At 37.6% G+C, this 18,864-nt stretch overlaps 1 protein-coding gene across 2 annotated transcripts in view; it reads left to right on the top strand.

Moving 5' to 3' along the window:
• CACNA2D3 (calcium voltage-gated channel auxiliary subunit alpha2delta 3) overlaps nt 1–18,864 on the top strand; it is a 478,082-nt gene that overhangs the window by 401,872 nt on the left and 57,346 nt on the right. The window lies entirely within an intron of this gene.

Consider the following 18,864-nt stretch of genomic DNA (forward strand, 5'->3'; position numbering starts at 1 on the left):
TACTGTCATGTGTTCTGCAATTTCTCCTATGTAGGTATGTGCAATACAAGGATTATTGCTAAAGGAGGAATAGCAATGCCGTCCACCTCCTTCTGCTCCCCAAACTGTAATTCTTAAAGTTATGCTGCCAACATCACAAGATAAAAGATGGGGATCTTTACATCTCCAATACCTGACACTGCTTCCTAAAATAATCAGACTTTCCTTTAAAAAGGGGGCTGTAATGCATTTTAGATCTATGTGATCATAGCTGGCTTCCCTGTGCTAACTGCAGTGCAGATTTATGACAGTTAAACCTGCACTCTGCTAGGTTTACTGAGAGAGTTGGGTTTGGCCCTTTGGCACCTGAGGAGCTCTTACATCTACTATTTCCTGCCAGACTTAGTCCTTTCCCTAACCTTCTGGTTGGCCCTTTTGTCCCTTACATGAGTTGTGCCCACACCAGTGATCTCATCTACCTGTTTTCCCTTTTTCACCCCATCACTTCTTCAACGTGCAGTCCCTTCCCCTCTGTCCCTTTGTCCCTGGTGACTGCTCTGTCCCTCAGCCTGCTCCCTAGCCCACTCCAGTGGGCATCTTTAATCCCCTTTCCTTGGCTGCCGGAGGAGCCAAGCGTGCTGCAGCTGCTGCTCAGGGAGCACGTTGTAAAAGCAACTGTGTGCTGTAACGAACTGTTGTTATTGTATGCTTTGCTGAATTGTTTCTGACACGAGTCAGGACACCTAAAGGAACAGTGAGCAGAGCTGAACAGGGACTGAGACCATGAAACAAGTGACATTGTGGAAAGTAAACATGACTGTTCATCTGGAGGCCACCGGGATTATTGCTGCCAATGGCAGTCCATATTGTTCGTCACACTCTTGATGAGTGGCACATCGTCTTGATACCAGGTGAAAGGCTGCAATTTAGTACAGAGGAATCCCATAAACATGCATTGCTCAGTACCAGCACCATGTTAAATAGCTCCAACTTTCCAAGGGAAAGAGACATGAGTTTAAAGATCACTTGTGAAATACTTTATATTAATATCAGGTTAAAGCAAAACACTCTCTTTGTTGCACAATGTATTTATCTGACATTTCCCTTCCTAACCTACGTATGTGTGCACACATACAAACATATGAACACACCTATCTTAAATAGTACCAGTGAATCATTTTAATGAAGATAGAACTAAATGTAATAAGGACTCATCCTTTGCATCAATAATAAGCCTTTTCATGACTTTTGGCAACATTATAGGATGTACTAGCTTTTCTATTGTTGTTTTCTGCTGTGGTAATTTTTTCTCACACTTCCGTGTTCTCCATGGACTTAAAATTGTATTTTGGCTCATGGATTCAAAGGGTTTCTTTTTTAAGTTGTTGTTCCTTTTTAAAGAAGTTTTGCTGACCAGGTGGGTTTGCAAGCTCTCACAGCACTTTGTGTCATCGAATGGAAGCCTTAAAGAATGTCCCTCAACCGCCTTTCTTATTTTGGGTAATCCTTCGCTGCTACAATTGTATTATTTTTAGCACTCACCATATTAAATAGATGTTCATAGGACAAGGTCATTGAAAGTTAAGCACTGTGTGAGGTTCATTTCCAACAATAATGCAGAGGTTGTTTTATGTGCTCTGAATTGTGGTATAAGAAATTATTACTTCTTCTTTTTTTTTTTTTTAGTCTTCATGCTGAGTTCGAACTTGGAAACGTGTGATTAAATCTGTCGATTTGCTTTTCATGTAGATGTGGCTATTTTTTCCTTGTATTGAGATCTCTGAATACACATATTCTGTAAACAGAATTTTGCCCAGCCTATAATCCATGTCCTATTCCCATCTATTAGTAATAATACTTTGGTTATGACCGAGAAGTCTGATGTGGTGAAAATTATAGTTGTGACACAGGTAGAGATTTGCCAGAAACAGAATAACCATGAAATCTACTCTACTTCTGGCCTCTTAAACAACCAGCAGAATTCTTTTCAGTTGTCTAATGTGGTGCAGCAACTGTGTTATTGTGACTGCTTAAATTAACTTGTGTCTTCTTGTAACAAGATATGTTTCCCATTGCAATAGGCAAGACAGCCCAGTGAACTAATATCCTATCCCTGTTTGCTGGTGGGGACGGTTCAGTGTCTGCTTTGCCAGCATACATTTTGTTACAGCAGTTTATTGCCTTCTATTTTGAAGGTAAAGTATGTACTACAGTCATCTCTTTTATGGGAGAACATCACCTGAACTAAACAAACTAGCAGAAAGGAAGCAATTTAAAAAAATAATTCAAATACATAAAAGCTATAGCATTCTTCTTCCACTGTGTTGTATATCAAGTCCAGGCAGGCATCATTTAGTTTAAAAAAAAAAAAAAAAAAAAAGTTCCTAAAACCATAACAGACAATTCCTGTACATGCTTTCTATTAGATTTATTTTCCTTCTGCTTTCGAGGGGGAAGGTGTTAAAGATGCAAGTTACAGGGAAATTGCATGAGTGTTAGCCTTACTAATGTATGTCTCCTGATTAGTAAAACAGCTAAACTCTTGCTGGAGACTCTAGATGCTACTCCAGGCAATGCAGACTCCTCTTCATTTAGGATTAGGAAACAAAATAATTTATGTGAAGTAGCCCATGCCTCTATTGTTAACCCTCCCTCCCCCCAACTGGCACTTAAGAAAATGCCGTACTGCATCATGGAAAAAGATTTTGTTTTTTTCCCAGCTATGAGTCAGGATGTAACACAAATAAAGATGAGAAGACACAAGAAACTCTTGAATTCCTCATGTTTTTCTTTCTACAAAGACAATCTTTGTGCTTAAAGAGCTCTGGACCCATTCAGCTTGTGCCTAGCAGGCAACTAGATTTTCCAAAGTGGACAAGAATTAGAGTAAGGCCAAGGAGCCTATTCCTGCCTGCCTTTCAGGAGAGAAGTCTAAGAACTTAGCCAAATTTGGCTTGAGGTACATTTTAACCTGAAATAGCTGGCCGTATTTCCCAGGAGAGGTGCGAGTGTGGGTTTCTTTCTTCAGACACTTCAGCGGTTAGGTGGGATAAAGGGAGAATTATACCAGCCGGAGATTAAAGACGTCAAATCTCGGTCATCACACAGCGTAAGGCGACACCAGTCTGTCTGAAAGGTTGCTCATGTCTGCCCTTGGCGGTCATTACAGATTGTTTGGTCGTAACCCTTTAAGGTGAGAAAAAATATTTTGTAACTCTAGAAATGAGGACGCAAACAGGCAGTTGTGATTTTTGTATTTTGGATCACTCACTTTGAGGGCAAGAGCACGGTTTTCTTTTCTTTTCAGTGGCTTGTTTTGCCTTGCTTAGATACATCTGGTACTTGTTTATACAATGCGTAATTAATCTCTGAAACGCGTTGCTGGAAGTTATCCTTGGGCCAGAAGATTAGTAGGATTCATATATAATCTGGAGCCGTGGTTACCTCATGGGACAAAAAAATCATTTAGAAGGGATATAAACTTTCACACTTATGGGCTTTAATCAACCACTAATGACAGCAGTTATGGAGAAAAACCTTTCCCTGTGGGCAGTGTTTTTCCATAATTATTATTTATGGGAATTTTTACTCCTTCCTCTGACACCTCCAGAAGAGGCCGGTGTGTGAGATGCAGTGGCGGCGCGGACGAGCACTCCCGGTGCGCGGCTGCAGCCGGGGCAGGAAGCTGCGTAGCTGGGGGCACTCGCGCCCTGCTCTTTGCAGCAGACTCGGGCTGGTGAGGCGTGAGCTGCGGTGTCGGGCAGCAGCTTCGGGGCGGCCTAGCTGAGGCCCTCTCAGTTTGGGTCAGAACTGTGCTCATCCCCAGACCGTTCTCCTGGTTAGGACTGGAAAATTCTCCTAACGCTGATATCCAGTCTTTGCTAGTAGTCTGGAGATGGCTGTTTGGGTCAGTCCTTTGCCTGCAGATTTTTCAGTTTTCTACCTCACTAAGGTGATGCAATATTTTCAGTTCAGTAGGAAAATCAGTCAGCAATTTGTCGTGATGTTATAAGTCTAGAGTACTGTAGTTAGGAGTTGGTTTGGCTCGTAACCTGTTTTCCCATAACTAAGGGAGCAGGGATATATGAAGATGGGAAGGGGTTACTTGGAAAATGGTCAGACACCAGCATTACAGTATATTCTACTAGATAGAAAATTTATTACATGTGATGCAAAGCCTTCAGAATGAGCATAAGCACAGGGAATAGAAATGCTGGATTACTTTACCTTAATTGCAAGTTAGATAAAGTTGCAGCTAGGGGCCTTTAAATCAAATGTTATGTGTGTGCAGCTATATTGTTACCATCTCAAACAGCAGTGATTAAAAAAAAAACCCTTCAACACTGAATCAGTTCCTGACTTGTGACAATGGCCTGTTGTGTATGCCGAACATCTTTGTATATATAGATAAAATGTATCTCCAATAAGTATGATTAGAATTAATTAGTGAGTTCATTTTGCTGTTACTGTAAATAGAAACATATGCTGCTTGACATAAGGTGATAGAAACAAAAGGATCAAAAACTAGGAACTGGAAAATTATGTCTAAAATCAAGAACAGGGTGTACATGTTGTTTTATTTAGCCATCTTATATCCTTTTTGTCCTCTCTCAAACACTTTAAAATGAGATCATTTTCACTATCATTCTAGATTGCTTGTTCATGTTTCACCAAAGAAAAAGTTCCTTTTCTAAGCTTTTATTTTGTGTTTTTCTTCTCATATTTTTATATTTAACAAGAATTTATTTTTATGGTTATAGCTGACCCTAGATTCCAACTTGGGAACAAAATATAAATTTCCTGTGGATTCTGAATGGTTGATTTACTATGTCAGTTCTCGTAAGAATGGGAAGGATTTTTCCTGAACAATTTACTGTAAAAGGATTTTGAGGCATTCTCGGTTCATGAAGAAAGGTTGTAAAATACAGTAAATGTTACTTTTTCTCTCTTGAGCTGCTGCTCACCAATTGTGCTACAAAATAAAATTCATACTTCATTAATTCCTTTCCCACTTTTGCTACAAGCAGTTATCTCTATAGTTAAGTAAAATTTTGATAAGTGTTGGCAACCCTGTATTTACAGGGGTACATTACAGCAAAAGGAAGCTTTTTCTCTTTGCCCTGGTATCTATATAATAGTCACATGAATGCAAGAACTTGCAGTAGGGATGATATTTCTTGTAGTTAAATTCAAATAACTACACTTCTGTATTTTTCCTAATTGGAAAATTTACTATTTGGAAATGGGAGTTCTTGTGATTAAGTTAAGCAAGGTACTAAACAGCCTGACTGTCTCCCAGCACTGTCAGTGCATTTAAAGTTAAGCAAATACTTAAGTACTCCGTTGGATCAGGAACAATATGCGCAATAACTTCAGGTTCAAACTTTGGTGGAGTATCCCTTTTCTGCAAGAGAAAAGCTTGAAGCCTGTATAGCTCCAGAATGAATCTTACGTGTATTGCAGCAGGTAAAGTATGATATACCATCTACTATATTGTAGCATTTATAATATCAGACAATAATTCTCTTCAATACTGTTACGTAGCAGTTATAACTGGCAGGCCTCTGAATATGATGGATGAATAGAAACTGGAACATCAGTGTTCATTACTAATGGGACCATTTCACAAATAGAGTAAGGATGTTGTAAACGTTTTCCATATGATTCCAATGAACAAGAATGAGCCTGATACCTATACATGCTGCTGATGTTCTTCATTTCAAGAGCAGACCTGTGTTACAAGGCAGTGCATAGTTTGCTGCTTTTCTTGTTTTTCTGTTCTCTCTGAATTTCGGTCATGCCAACTGCTTTAACTGATGTCGCAGCAGGCACAGAAAGTCTTCTGTACACTACAGCATGTTAGAGATCACATGGGACGCTGCTATCCTTTATTATTATTATTATTACCCTGTAAGCAGATTTGAAACACCAAGCAGGTTTTTTAAATTTCTTTTTTCCCCACCTAATGTTTTAAATGAAGTGACAGGGTAAGCAAGGTATATGGGTAAACTTGTCTCCCTTGAAGTTTATGCAGTTGTGCTGTTTTCTGATATGATAAATCCTTGGGAAACTTAGCTAATATAAATGATAATGATGCTTCTGTTCAGAATTTCTAAAATAGGCCACTGAGAGATCTTTTTTGTTTAAAACAAAAGAGGAAAAGAAAAAATTCAAACTCTTATGGAGCACATTTTATTAATGAGAATTACAATACAGGAAAATCTGGTACAGATTAGCAAAGAACAGTAACAGTGTATCCAAATGGAACTGGTAGGATAATTAAATTCCTTTAATAGGTACTGAAATTTAAACCGCTTGATCCCACTGACGTAAGCATAACTCTTAACAGTCATGGAACTTGATTCTAAAAGTGTAATGTGGGAGAGAATTTGGATGATGATTAAGGATTTCAGATACCCTGGGAGGAGATTTATGCAGGAGTAAAACAATAGGCACTTAAATAAAGCAAAAAGTTATATCTATGAAATACAGAAAGAAGCTTTAATAAAAGTCTGTTTATACAGGGTTGCAGTTTATACCAGCATTAACAGAGCAAGTTGACTGTGATAACCCGATGGCAAATAAAGGACACTGAGATTGAAATCTTTAAGGAAGATCATGTTTTTTGCTATTCTTATTCTCTTGTAGTACCTGTTCATGTCTCTCTTGTCTGTTTAGACTATATGTTCTTCCATATGTCTGGTTTGGTTTCCTATTTTTATGCGCAGGATTACAAAAGGGCCTCATTCTGTGTTTCCCTTTCTCATTACTAGAATATAATTTTCCAATCGTAATTACAATTTCTAAAATACCTACAGTGTATAGTACTTTCCTTTTATTGACTTCAGTAAAAATGAAAACAGTTTACAGAGATTTCGTACAGCTATTAGCAGGATTTTACCAAATGGCTGACATGCTGTCTGCTAGATAAGAAAGAAAATGTTTTAGTATGATTGGCATAAATGATGAAGTGCTGCCAGTCATAATATTGAGCCATGTGTAGTTTTTGTTTGTGCTAATCAAAGCTATTTGCAAGCTTTTAACTGTAGTTTCTATTTTACTGTCACCTAAGATGCTATTAGTGTGCTGAAGGGATGAACTTTCTGGGGCAAGCAAATGCATCAGTTGAGAGGATAACAAATTTATGACAGCAGTTGGAATGCCTGTGGGCAAGCATAACGAATAATGCTGGATAAAAGCAAGTTATTTCCCCTAAAATTGAGGCAACACTTAAATGTCAATCTCATCTTTTTGTCTTCAACATTTATATCAGAATTCTGCTTCATCACCAGTGAATGATACTAAAGTGTTCAGGTAATGCATATTACATTTTAATGCCCTCCAGTTTCCCCTTTGGATTTCATACAAAGCTGCTTCTATTTTACTACTTTTTAATTTAGGACATGATCTCAAAAGTTCCCTACCTAGCTGGGCTTCTTCTGTTCGAATAGCTATAACTATCTTGGTCAAAAAGGACATATTTTGATCATCTTTATTTGCTTTCATTTCCTTCTGTAGTATGTTATTTTTGAACATAATGGCAGGGCTGATCTTGGTTACTCATATTTCGGCTGAGACCTTTTATCCTTTTCCCTTTTCAAAATGACAGTACGTTGCTCAGTGTCCATTTTCTCTCCACCCCTATGTTTCAGCAGAGTTGGAGTAGATGAGTTCAAAGAACTGTATTACTGGCTTCTCTGTTTCTGAAAGTATTTATTGGGAAAAAGTAGGCTACTGCTTTTAGAAGGTGAAGCAGTTAAGCATCATGTTGTTAGCTTAGCGAACTAATCTTTTCCATACCTCTGTTTTGTAGCATCAGTGAGATCTTAGATAGCTTTTCATTAGTTACTGCTGTGAGTTTGCTTTCTCTAAACCCAGTAGGGAGAAGAAAAAGCAGAGATGATTTGGGCAGGTTTGTGTTCCAAACATAGGCACTTAAGTAAAAATTTATTTTGGGGGCAATTGAAAGAAGCAGTAGTGTGCAATACAGGCTTTTCAGTGGAAGGTAAACACCTAGTTTAATATATGCCTTTAGTTAGTCATACTTTCACATGCTGCTGCTCTCTTAATTTTGGAGGTAAGGGGTACCTGTTTATGAAGAACAGTTCTGCAAACTTTCTCAAATTGAAGTTGAAGGCAGTTTTGAGAGAGAAGTAGACAACAACCTGTCTGAAAGAGTCATGTAATTCTTGATTCTGTGTGTGATGCTTCATACGAGTGGAACCTGGCTGAAACTGGTCCCTCTGAATGCCATTTCAGGCACATTACAGTACAGTGCAGATTTAAATGGCAAAAATCAAAAATCTGTTTTTCTCCAGTTTGCAGCCCCCTTCAGTGTAGTATCACAGTACTGTTCCTAAAGCATGTGTTGCAGCTTTAAGCATTCCTAATGAAGAGTTTGGGCCTTGTTCCCCTCCTAAAATCTTAGGGCAAACTTTGAGCTCAGCAGAAATAAGATGAAGTGTACAGTTTCACAAACATATTGGTTTGAACTGCAAGTGTAGGCATGGTATGACCTTTCTGTTTTTCTGAATAAGAATAGTGTGAAGCAGTGAATAAAATGGACCACTCAGATTCCAAACTTTTTGGAAATGTGAATCTTGCCTCTTAATGAGAATTTCCTATCCTTTCTGAAGATCTTTCACTGCATTAAAGATGAGCGCCAGACTAAGTTATCAAGGGCAGACTTTTTTCTTACAGCGCAGTAATTATATATGAGCAATAGCAGTGTCTCCACTCTTCACCCAATGAAGGGGTGAGAAAGTGACTCTCCATTCATTTTTCATTTGGAAAACTTCCTCCTTGCCCTCTTCTGTCCTACAGATGATGGTGCTTGTCAAAACTAGATTCCTAAAGTTCTTGTGAAGCTAAGCATGTGAAGAAAAATGTTTGATTCTGAATTAAGAGGGTGGTTGTGGGTTTTTTTTTTTATTGCTGGTCTCCTTACAGTGTCTTGAAGGTTGATAATTAGGATAAATTGGGATGCAAACGTAATTGTGGTGGACAAGAAATTTTATTAAATATTGTAATCAATATGACACTTCTCCACTGAGGGCAAGAGACAGCTAGAGAGAAGATTGAAGTGGGTGATGTTTGCCTTTAGATTAAGGAAAGCATTTACGGAGTGTACTTCTTCTATATCTGCCGGCAGTGTGCATGGGAAGCTTCAAAATTAGCAAATTGGACCTTAAAGTTGTAGTGTTCTGAAAAAAAGTATATGCTGGGTTGTCCCTTTTTTCAGACCTTTACGATTCATACCTTCAAGCTTTTCTCTGGAACCACAAATAAGAAAATAACCTTTCTGTTTGTGATCTGAAATTCTTCTGAACTAAACAGAATCCAGGTCCGGAAGCTGCAAAAAAGACACCGTATATGATGGAGCTCACACTAAAATATTGGAGTAGGACGAGTTCCAGTTTAGCTCAATAAAGGCAATACTTTTCCTGGTGTGGCATAAGGCTATTTAACATGGCATTAGACTCATCTAGTGTCTGGTAGTTTGAGATAGTTTCATAACCACCTTGCAATGGGGTGCTATGAAGCTGTACTGTGCTTCAGCAGTCACAGTCTGCCTCTGTCTTCCAGTTCACCTGGTCAATCACAGATTCACCCAAAGAACCAGATCTGTTAAGTGAGAGGTAGTTTATAAAAGTTTCATTAGCTCAGCTATTCTAGATTTCTCTTTGTGTTTCTCTGATCTGCCCATTTCTTTTTTATTCCTCTGTTTAGGTATCATTTTGAGTGTTACTGTGTTCCTGAGTCCCCTGTGCACATCCTCTTTTCTTCCACCTAGACATTTAACCTGGGGTAAATTTGAGTATTTGAGATGTTTTCCCTAGGAGCAGTAATTCTGACTGCTCATAAAGGAAGCTATAAGTCTGAGATACGTGGATTGCATACAAGCATGCACAGCGGATATGATCCTTTCTAGGTGCATGGGCCTACTGTGTGTGTGTGTGTTGTACTAGTGGCCTACAAATGTACAGTAACTCCAGCTCATTTACCCATATCCATACACGTCCCAAAGTCCCAGGCAGAAATGCAGCAATCCTAAGCGCACCGTGCGGTAGGACATTGGCCATTAGGTCATCTACTTTGAACATCAAGAAAACTTCACCAGGAAGGCAGTGCAGTGATGGAAGAGATTGTAATCTGGTTACCATGTATAATTGCTGTTCTTGGAAGTTTTCAAGACTTAACTTGACAAAGCCACAGCTGACTTGAGCTAGCATTGCTGATAGTCCTGCTTCGAATGGGAGATGGGTGGATGATCTCCAGAATTTCCTTCTGAACAACAGTTCTACGCATCTGCATTTTGCTATTTTAAGCAGACTATTTATAAAATAAAACTAAGAACTAAATGATCTGAGAGAAAATTTTTTGTGAGTTATTAGAACCAATTAAGTAAATTCAGTAAATCAGATCAGAGTTGCAAGCTTTCTGTAAAAATGGTTCCCATGTGAAACTTGTTTTTTCCCATAGCCTTATCAATTTTAATTAAATTTTACAACAAATATTTATTATGTAGAAATTGTTCTACTTTGATATCAATTCAGAAGGAAAATGAATTTGCAATCTCCTGTGACACAGAACTGTCTTGTTTCAACCAGCTTTGAGAAAGATGCCTTTTAAAGGGATCCCTGTGCTGTCTTCCAAATATATCCTGTATTTTATCGTAATTCACAATAGAGAACTACTTAGAAGACGGGTTTGTGAACGGAGACTAGTATCTTAAACAAAAACTTCTTTCCTACAGTACAGTCTACTTCAGTGTGCAGAAACCCATATTGCTCCACTTGGATTACTGCTGCGGTGCCTAATGCTGTAAAATTAAACTAGTCTTTGCCGATTTTTTGCAAGCTTCCACTAGTGTTTCACATGTACAGACCTCATAGTATTTTTTGCTATAAATTTTATATGCTTGCATGGGTAACTTCTGCTAGAGTCAGTAAGCTCCCACTGTGTGATTTTAGAAGGTACAGTACTGGGGGGATGGGGAAGAAGGGCAGAAGCTTGCTAGCGGCTACTTCTGCTAGTTGTAGTTTTAGACTGAAAATTGATGAGGATATCTTTTGGTAAAATTCTTATTTTCTAAATTTGTATAGGACAGTAGGCCCAATGTTTTAGGAAGAGGGGCTTTGGCTTCTGGATGAAAGGCTCCTCATTCTGTTTTACAGTTTTAAAGATCAGATCCTGCCATATTTCTCTCACCCAAGACTGCTTCATGCAAGTTGTCATGCTTGCTCCTGAGTCACACCCCAGTCGATACATATGATTGTAAGAATACTTAAATATTGCTGCTTTCATTCATAAAATTCAGATCACTTTTCATAGGATCCTCCAGTTTTGCAGACAGGGAAATGGGGTGCAGAAAAGTAAGGTGATTTACTCAAGGTCACAGTGCAGCTAAACAGTGCAGCCAGGAGCAGAGCCTGACCCTTGTGACTCCTGCTCAGTGCTTTAGCCACTGGACCACCCTGTCTTCCTCGGCACGTGTTCTCTGGTGGGAGTTTCTCAGGAATCCAGATGCTGTAGGGTAATGCACATATATAAGAAGGCTACAAAGCAAGACCACGGTTGTCGTTTAATCAAGGAGATTATTTTACAGATATAAGGCCAGTTAACACATTTGAAGTTTGATAAGCAATGGCAATGCTATTTCCTGTTTTTCAGAGATTAAAATGGACTGAACTACGGAAAGTTTTCCATGGTAAAAGTACTGCTGTAAATGTTTCTCCTGGTAATGCAATTAGGAAATATTGGCCCCAGCTAATGTAACTTAAACAAAACATGTTGTCCTCGTCAAACTTGTTCAAGTTGTTAAACAGGCATGGCCTTGTCTAAAAAGAAAACAGGGACATATAGTGTTTCCATGGAAACTCAGTTAAAATGCTGGTTTGTGGATATGATCATAATCAGTACCATAATCTAATCTGATTGAATTAAATGAAAAAGAATCTTAGTCATGAAGTCAGCATGCTATAAGAGTATCTCTACACATGGAGAAGTCATATGTCTTCTGTCCTTATAGATGCTTTCTAACTGCATTTTGGATAAAGCAGGGAATTTTGAGTGGAACTCTTCTCTTTTTACTGTGGTTAGTTTAACCATTTTTAATGCAAAATTTATTTAAGATCAGAATTTAAAATAAATCTATCAACAATACTTTACTGAAGTTGGTAATAGCTAACTGAATCTTTAATGTTTGTATATGGTTTCCTTTCTTAATGAAAGTGGGATTTTCCCTTGGGGTAATGCATATCAGCTCTATACTATAAAAAAGAAGATAATCATTGCTTCCCTTACAGACAAGCTGAGAAGATTTGTAAATTCTGAAAAGGATTCTGGCATCCTTGTTTGAGAGATAGCAGTAAAATGCAGAGTTTATTGAATTTGACCCCATTAGAAAATTAAAAATGTTTTATAAAATGCAATATAGTAGCATTTCCAAGAGGACCTCTGTCAGTTAGAACTGGCATTTTGCAAAGCGATATTTCAAAGATATCTTGTTGCCTAGTGCTATTGGAAGGAACACAGTAGAGACTTCAGAAAAAAAACCTAACTTTTACTGATTGCCATATGAGATAAAGGCTTCTGGAAATTCAATCACTGTCCATCTACTTTCGGTACAAGCCATAACAGCTACAAAAATCTGGCCTTTGGAAGCCTAGCTTTCTTTATAAGGCAGTAATAGGTTGGCCTCTAAATGACTACGTCATTTCTGAAAGTTCTTGCCAGAAGTCCTTTTGCGTGTAGGTTTGAGGGCTTTTTGCATCCTCCAGGGCTCCGTTCTGGAAGGTGCTAAGTGTTCTTATCAGATGCTGAGCATCCCTTAACTCTCACAGACTTAGGAGCACTAGCAGTGCTCAACACCTTCTAGGCGGAAGGCCCAGATGAATTTGCACCTATCTTGCGACTTAGTAGAAGCAGAAGCTATTTGGTATGATAAATCTGTATTTTAATGGAATGTCAAAGACAGCTACCTTTCAGCAAACCTTCCTGATTTATTTCAAAGCAATTCCATTAGAGAGGATTACAGCTGGTATCCATGATATTGATTTCCCTCGAACAAAATATTAATGTATACTTCTAAAATATGCTTTACTGCTGTATTGACAGCTAAATCCTACTAATCATTAGGGTATAAATTGTAACGTACTACTTGTTGAAGCATCTGGATAACGGCTTATATGATTTAAGTATAGCACATTTGCAGGGCTATTGTGGCAGTCATGTCAGTGCTTATACTGTTTCCAGAAGTTAAAAACTCGCACAGAGTTTCACTCATAGTCATAACTTGGCACACAGGTCTCAGGCAATGATTGTATTTTATTAAGAAATTTTTAAATTCTGCCAGGGCCTTTTAATTTTATCAGTCTCAATATTTTTTAAGCATTTTCTTCCTTTGTTGTTTTTTTGGAGTAGCCATTCAAAACACTTATTAAATATGTATTTGGCCATAAAATTTGTCAATAGATTGTTCTTTGTATTTTGTGGCATCACAAGTGAGCTTCGTCGAATGAAGTAAATAAGCTTTTGCCTAATTTTCAGTAGTATGAAGGTCTCTATCAGTTCATGAATATGCACAAGATCAGACTTAAGCAAACATTTCTGCTAAAGGTTGTGTAGGCTTATGTAACAATTCTGGAGCTGTTACCTTGTTCTTTCTCCTGAAATGTCATAAGTAGACAAATCAAATAGAAAGCTATTAGTCTACCCCATAATACCTGATCTGTTAGTTGCACATTACCTATTTTTTGCAGTTCACACATCTGAACTTCAAGCAAGGAGAAGTAAGAGAATATGAAAAAGAAGAATTTGCATTTTAGTGTACAGGGGAATCTTCTAGTGTTATTAATTATAAAGATTATCTTTTATTATGATATAACTTAAATCTCGTTTAGGATATTCCAGGATCACTAGCTTGTAGGTAGCTCATATCTTTGTTGAACAAATAGTCAACTCTGCTCTTTTCTGCATAGAGATCAAATGAAAATGCATTTTTGATTCAAAAAAAAAAAAAAAATAAGCAAACCTGCTTTTGTGGATATCAGTATTCATGGAAAATTGATGTGTATCTTTTGCTGCCACTGTCTCTTTCAAAAGTTCAGTAAAACCACAAACAAGATGATTTGTATAAGGCGATTGCAAGTCCATCAGTTCTGGGTTTTTTTATATTTGCAAATACAAAATATCTAATGGAGCTATTCAAGTCATTTTCAAACACACAGAGGTGTTTGTTCCAAGTATTTTGGTTACATACATTTTTATGTACCCTTCTACATCTGTAGATTATCACCATGTGATTAAACATCAAAAATATGGTTAAACAAATTAGTGGTCTTAGAAAAATAAGAACAGGAAAATTAATCTGGAACATTAAAATAAATATGTATTTGACTTACAAAATAACCAATAGAAACCCTGTTGAAAGGATCGCAATTTATATTCATGATCAGATATGCCTAATGTATTATTTGTCTTCAAATAATATTGCCTATATTTGTAGTAATTTAGAGCAATTTGCTAACTGCAATATAACACAAAGTGTCACTAATTATTATTATTATTATTGAATAAGAGATCCACAACTGTTTCCAAATGATATGATTTGATAAAATGCTGGTGTTTTTTCACTCAGGGTCCCAAGTCTTTTTGACTAATAGGATTTCCTGTATTCACAGACTTTGTATGCAAGTAAGTACCTATGATACCAACTGAGTAGAGCAAGCAGCTGGTAGTCAGTGTGTCCTGGAGGCAGGGGGAACTGAGTTCTGTGAGTCTTTTTTACTCCCTCCTGGCTAAGGTAGGTAGTAGTAGTAGCTCTGCGTCTTGGCTTCTAGATCAACGCAGATAAAAGATAAAAGGCATTGATAAAAGGCATTGAACTGAAGGTAAGTTGCAGGTTAGGGGAAAAAAACGTTTAAACATGTGGAATGGGTGAGGAAAAGCAAGAGAAGTAAGTTGTATATGGCAGAAACTGGATGGAGACATCACAGGTTCATTTTGCAGTGGATGCCATAAATTTTACTTTTAATGTCTTATCTAAAGAATTCTGTATCTAACAATATGATACCTTGTAGCCCTTCTGCTGTGTTAGGATTTCAAATTGGGAGGAATAAACCTCTTCAGAAATTAGAGCAATTAACGTTTCACCCATTTCTGAAATCCGCCTTTCTCATGATGCTGAAAAATGTTGAACAGCAATTTTTTTGTCAACCCAGTTGGTAGCCAGGATCAAATCTGAAAAAACACTATCAGGAAGTTTGCACACATTGTATTTTAGTTACAGCTGGAAGCAGAGTGTCCGATGTCTCCTAAGAGAATCTGATCACAGCCTCTAAGAGTTCAGATAAGGATCCTAATTTCTGGATGTTTGTCTGAACTCTGTGCCTCTTGAGATTCATTAATCGCAAACTTGAAACCACAGCCCTTTGACTGAGATGTGAAAGGAATACCAGCTAAGCTACACTAACTACCGAGATTAGGACCTGGTTGTAAGTAAAACTAATGGAACTTTTCTTGAGAACAGTGCATGTCATGAATCCTCCCTTAAGATTTATAAATGTACTTACAAATATATACTCTTACATTTTGTTCCAGTCGTGGGATGTACTTGAATATTGCCAAAAAATGAGAGAGCAAACCCTATAAAACTAGGAAATCGTTTGGGAGTTATTAAAATACAATCACAGTTTCATTATTTTAGTCATACTGTGGTCAGATTTCCATCTTTGCATGCTTTTGGTACCATCAGAATTCAGGAATATTTGTCAGACTAGTGGCCATGCAGGGAGATGCTGGAAGAAGGTGCCTGAAGGCTCACAGGATCTCCTTATAAAAATTCTGCCACCAATGCAGTTTTCATGCTGTTGATAGAGTTTGCCTTCTCTCTGCATGCTGCTGAAGCATTCCTGAGGCTAATAAAAATACTACCCAACCCACTTTTTATTTTTGCTTGCTTTAATGCTAATGGAATGAACCAGGTGTCAGGGATTTTCTGAAAATCACAGGGAGGATACTGCAGACACCAGACACGGCTTAACTGTGCCCCACCTCACCCCTTCAACTTGTACAGCCAAAATGACTATTTTGTACTATCAATGTACTCCTTGTATTTCTCAGGAGCAAGGTATGTATCTTTCCAGCATAGTGCACTTAGCGTAATTTTACATGCCAAGTGGTTACCTCCCTCTGGGCTTATGGGAGTGTTTTTTTTTTCTTCTTATTGGAAAAATTACAGATGGATTCCCAAGTAGCTCCTTGAGCTGTGCTCCTGGTACACAAAGTTTATCATGGGGTAAAAGAGTAGATTTTTGTGGGAGCTCTTTGTTGCAGTATTGGCAGCACATCCACTAGTAACTTGTAAAGTTTGAAATACAGCATGACTGAATGATAATTTACAGATAACCTGTTTCCCTCCAGCCTCCTCAATGAAGCCTCTTGAAAAGGTAGTGTACTTTCAGTCAACAACCTCTATAATTTTTTATGCTTTCACTCAATTTATATCCTTTTTGTGCTTCCTCCTGCTCCTGCTGCTACTTCATTAGTCCTCCAGAAGGAAGATATGTGTCAGGGATTCAAAGGGAATCTGGTTTATGATGATGTTCACAGACTGCCCTCCACTGTTCAGGTTGTCAGGGGTTGGCTGCAGACCAAGTCCTTCAGCTTTCCCTGGTGGTTTGAGTTTGGATGAACTTAGGCCTCTAAGCAGTCATCATCCTGCTGCCCTTTCAGCTTGGCCTCACATCAGGTTCCCAATATCTCCTCCCTTTCTGTTTGAGCTTGGCCTCCAGGAAATACCAGTTGCCACTGCCTTCCCCGCATCTTGGGAGTCTTCATCCAGACAACTGCTTCCACCACTAATTCTAAAAATCTTTTGGGAGAAAATAGTAGGTTTAAGGTCTGTGAATAAAGCAGCAGAACTTCAGCTTTCTCTTATCCCTGTAAGAAGAATTCACACATTTACACGTAGCATCCTAATAGTTCTAATGAAGAAAGTTAGCTAAAAACTTATGACGTATTAAGAAAACTGTGTTGTCTCAAATAAAAAAGCTTTGAAACTGAATTTTAAATATATGTATGTAAATATGTATAGATATTATTATATCTAAATTTGATGCTGACTTTATATAGCACTTACAAATTAGATGTATGTGTGATCATTCCACTTACTTGAACACACAAAAATAAAGTTAGGATGCTGGTCATGATACCAAGTTTTTTTCTGAATGTTGTTTAGAAGTCAAAGCTATGTGATAACTCAGACTTTGAAATTACTTGTATTTTACTTTTGTTTCTAGTTAATAAGAGACTCATATCTGGAAAAGGAATCTCTAAGTGTTATTGAGGTTCAGATTTAGATAGAAAAGGTAGATGCAGGTTTACATGAATTTTACGTGGATTTAATATTAAAATAATATAAGGTATCTAAATATGCAGTAGACACCTAAATGATAACGTGTATTTTTCACTACATTTGGAGCCCAAGAGAGATTCAAAGCTTCCCTTCAGTTATGTAATGTTATCATTTGATATTTTTCAGTTGAGAAAAAAGTCTTTCTTATGTTGTTTATCAGTGAAAAGGAAGTGTGAGTAAACATGAAAAAATTTGGTAAAAAAAGTAAAGGATGAGAAAGTCTTTCATAGTGTTGGAACTTGGTGTGCTCTTCAGATCTGGTATACTTTTGCTAAGCATTTTTAAGCAATGGTTTGTAATCCTTGAATTTCTTGTGTAGTATGGACTATGCAGATGCATATAGTACTGTAACGATAGAAGTTAGAGTGATCGTATCTGCATAATAAAACAATATTCCTTGTCCAGAGGGAGAGTTTCGCTCTGTGATTCATGCCTATTTGTGATCTTAACATGGTTTGGCGAGTTCACCTATGCAACAACATTAATACCAGGCCCCTAAATAGAGCTCCATATTTGTAGGGTCAGGCAAGAAGGCTTCATGTTGGAGAAGCCACCAGAAAAGATGTAAAGCACTTTAAAAATCTTCACTGAGTTAAATAAGTAGATAAATAACACACATTTTGGAGGACAGAGTTTGTGAATACCAACAAGATCCTATCTAAATGCATATTCTGATAGTGGTATTCTGTTCTCACTAGGGTAGAAAGTGTTCTTTGTTATAAGAAAAACAAAAGGAAGAACTCAGTGGTTTGGTACAGCTTTTTGCTAGTTATACTCTTTTGTCACAGGCTACTTACAAATATAATAGTTCGTTGTAAAGATGGCTGGTGTCACCATGAATTATTGAGGTTGCCCAGCATTTCCAGTTATAAGCTCTTGTTTTCAGTATATTAAGAATTTGCCAGACTTAAATTATATGGCTGATATTTTCTATGTTGGGTGTCTGACCCAGGTCTAGGCATTCCTGAGAATAAAACTAATATTTTTCATGTGAAAAGAAAATTCTGGTGATCTTTCATTTCAGGGGTGGGGTGAGAAGAGGAAGATATGGGTAGAACGGAAAAGCTCACTTAGATCAAGAAGGAAACTGAATGATGTGTGAAGTCTGGAAGGATGAAACTGCATTTTACTGTGCAAGTAGACTGAAACTGGGATTAGAAGCACTGTGGGAAGTGCGTATTTGATGAGTCCTCCTTCGTATTTTTCATATATCCTGCAGTGATGAAAAAATGACTATCTCTGGGAATATAGCTATGTTAGATGAAATTGGAGCATAATTATGTTGCTATAAGACAGTGCCTGTTGAAATACCTCTTATTTATTAGCTAAGACTTCTTGGAATTGAGAGAAAATGTCTGTAAATTTCTTTTAATTACAGTACATAACATACGTTTTATAAATACTTTGAAGGTCATCAGCTTTGGAGGTGGGAGTCTTCCATTAATCTGTACTAGATGTACTTTTTG

The sequence above is a fragment of the Dromaius novaehollandiae genome, chromosome 12, assembly GCF_036370855.1.
Source record: "Dromaius novaehollandiae isolate bDroNov1 chromosome 12, bDroNov1.hap1, whole genome shotgun sequence".
Taxonomy (NCBI): Eukaryota; Metazoa; Chordata; class Aves; order Casuariiformes; family Dromaiidae; genus Dromaius; species Dromaius novaehollandiae.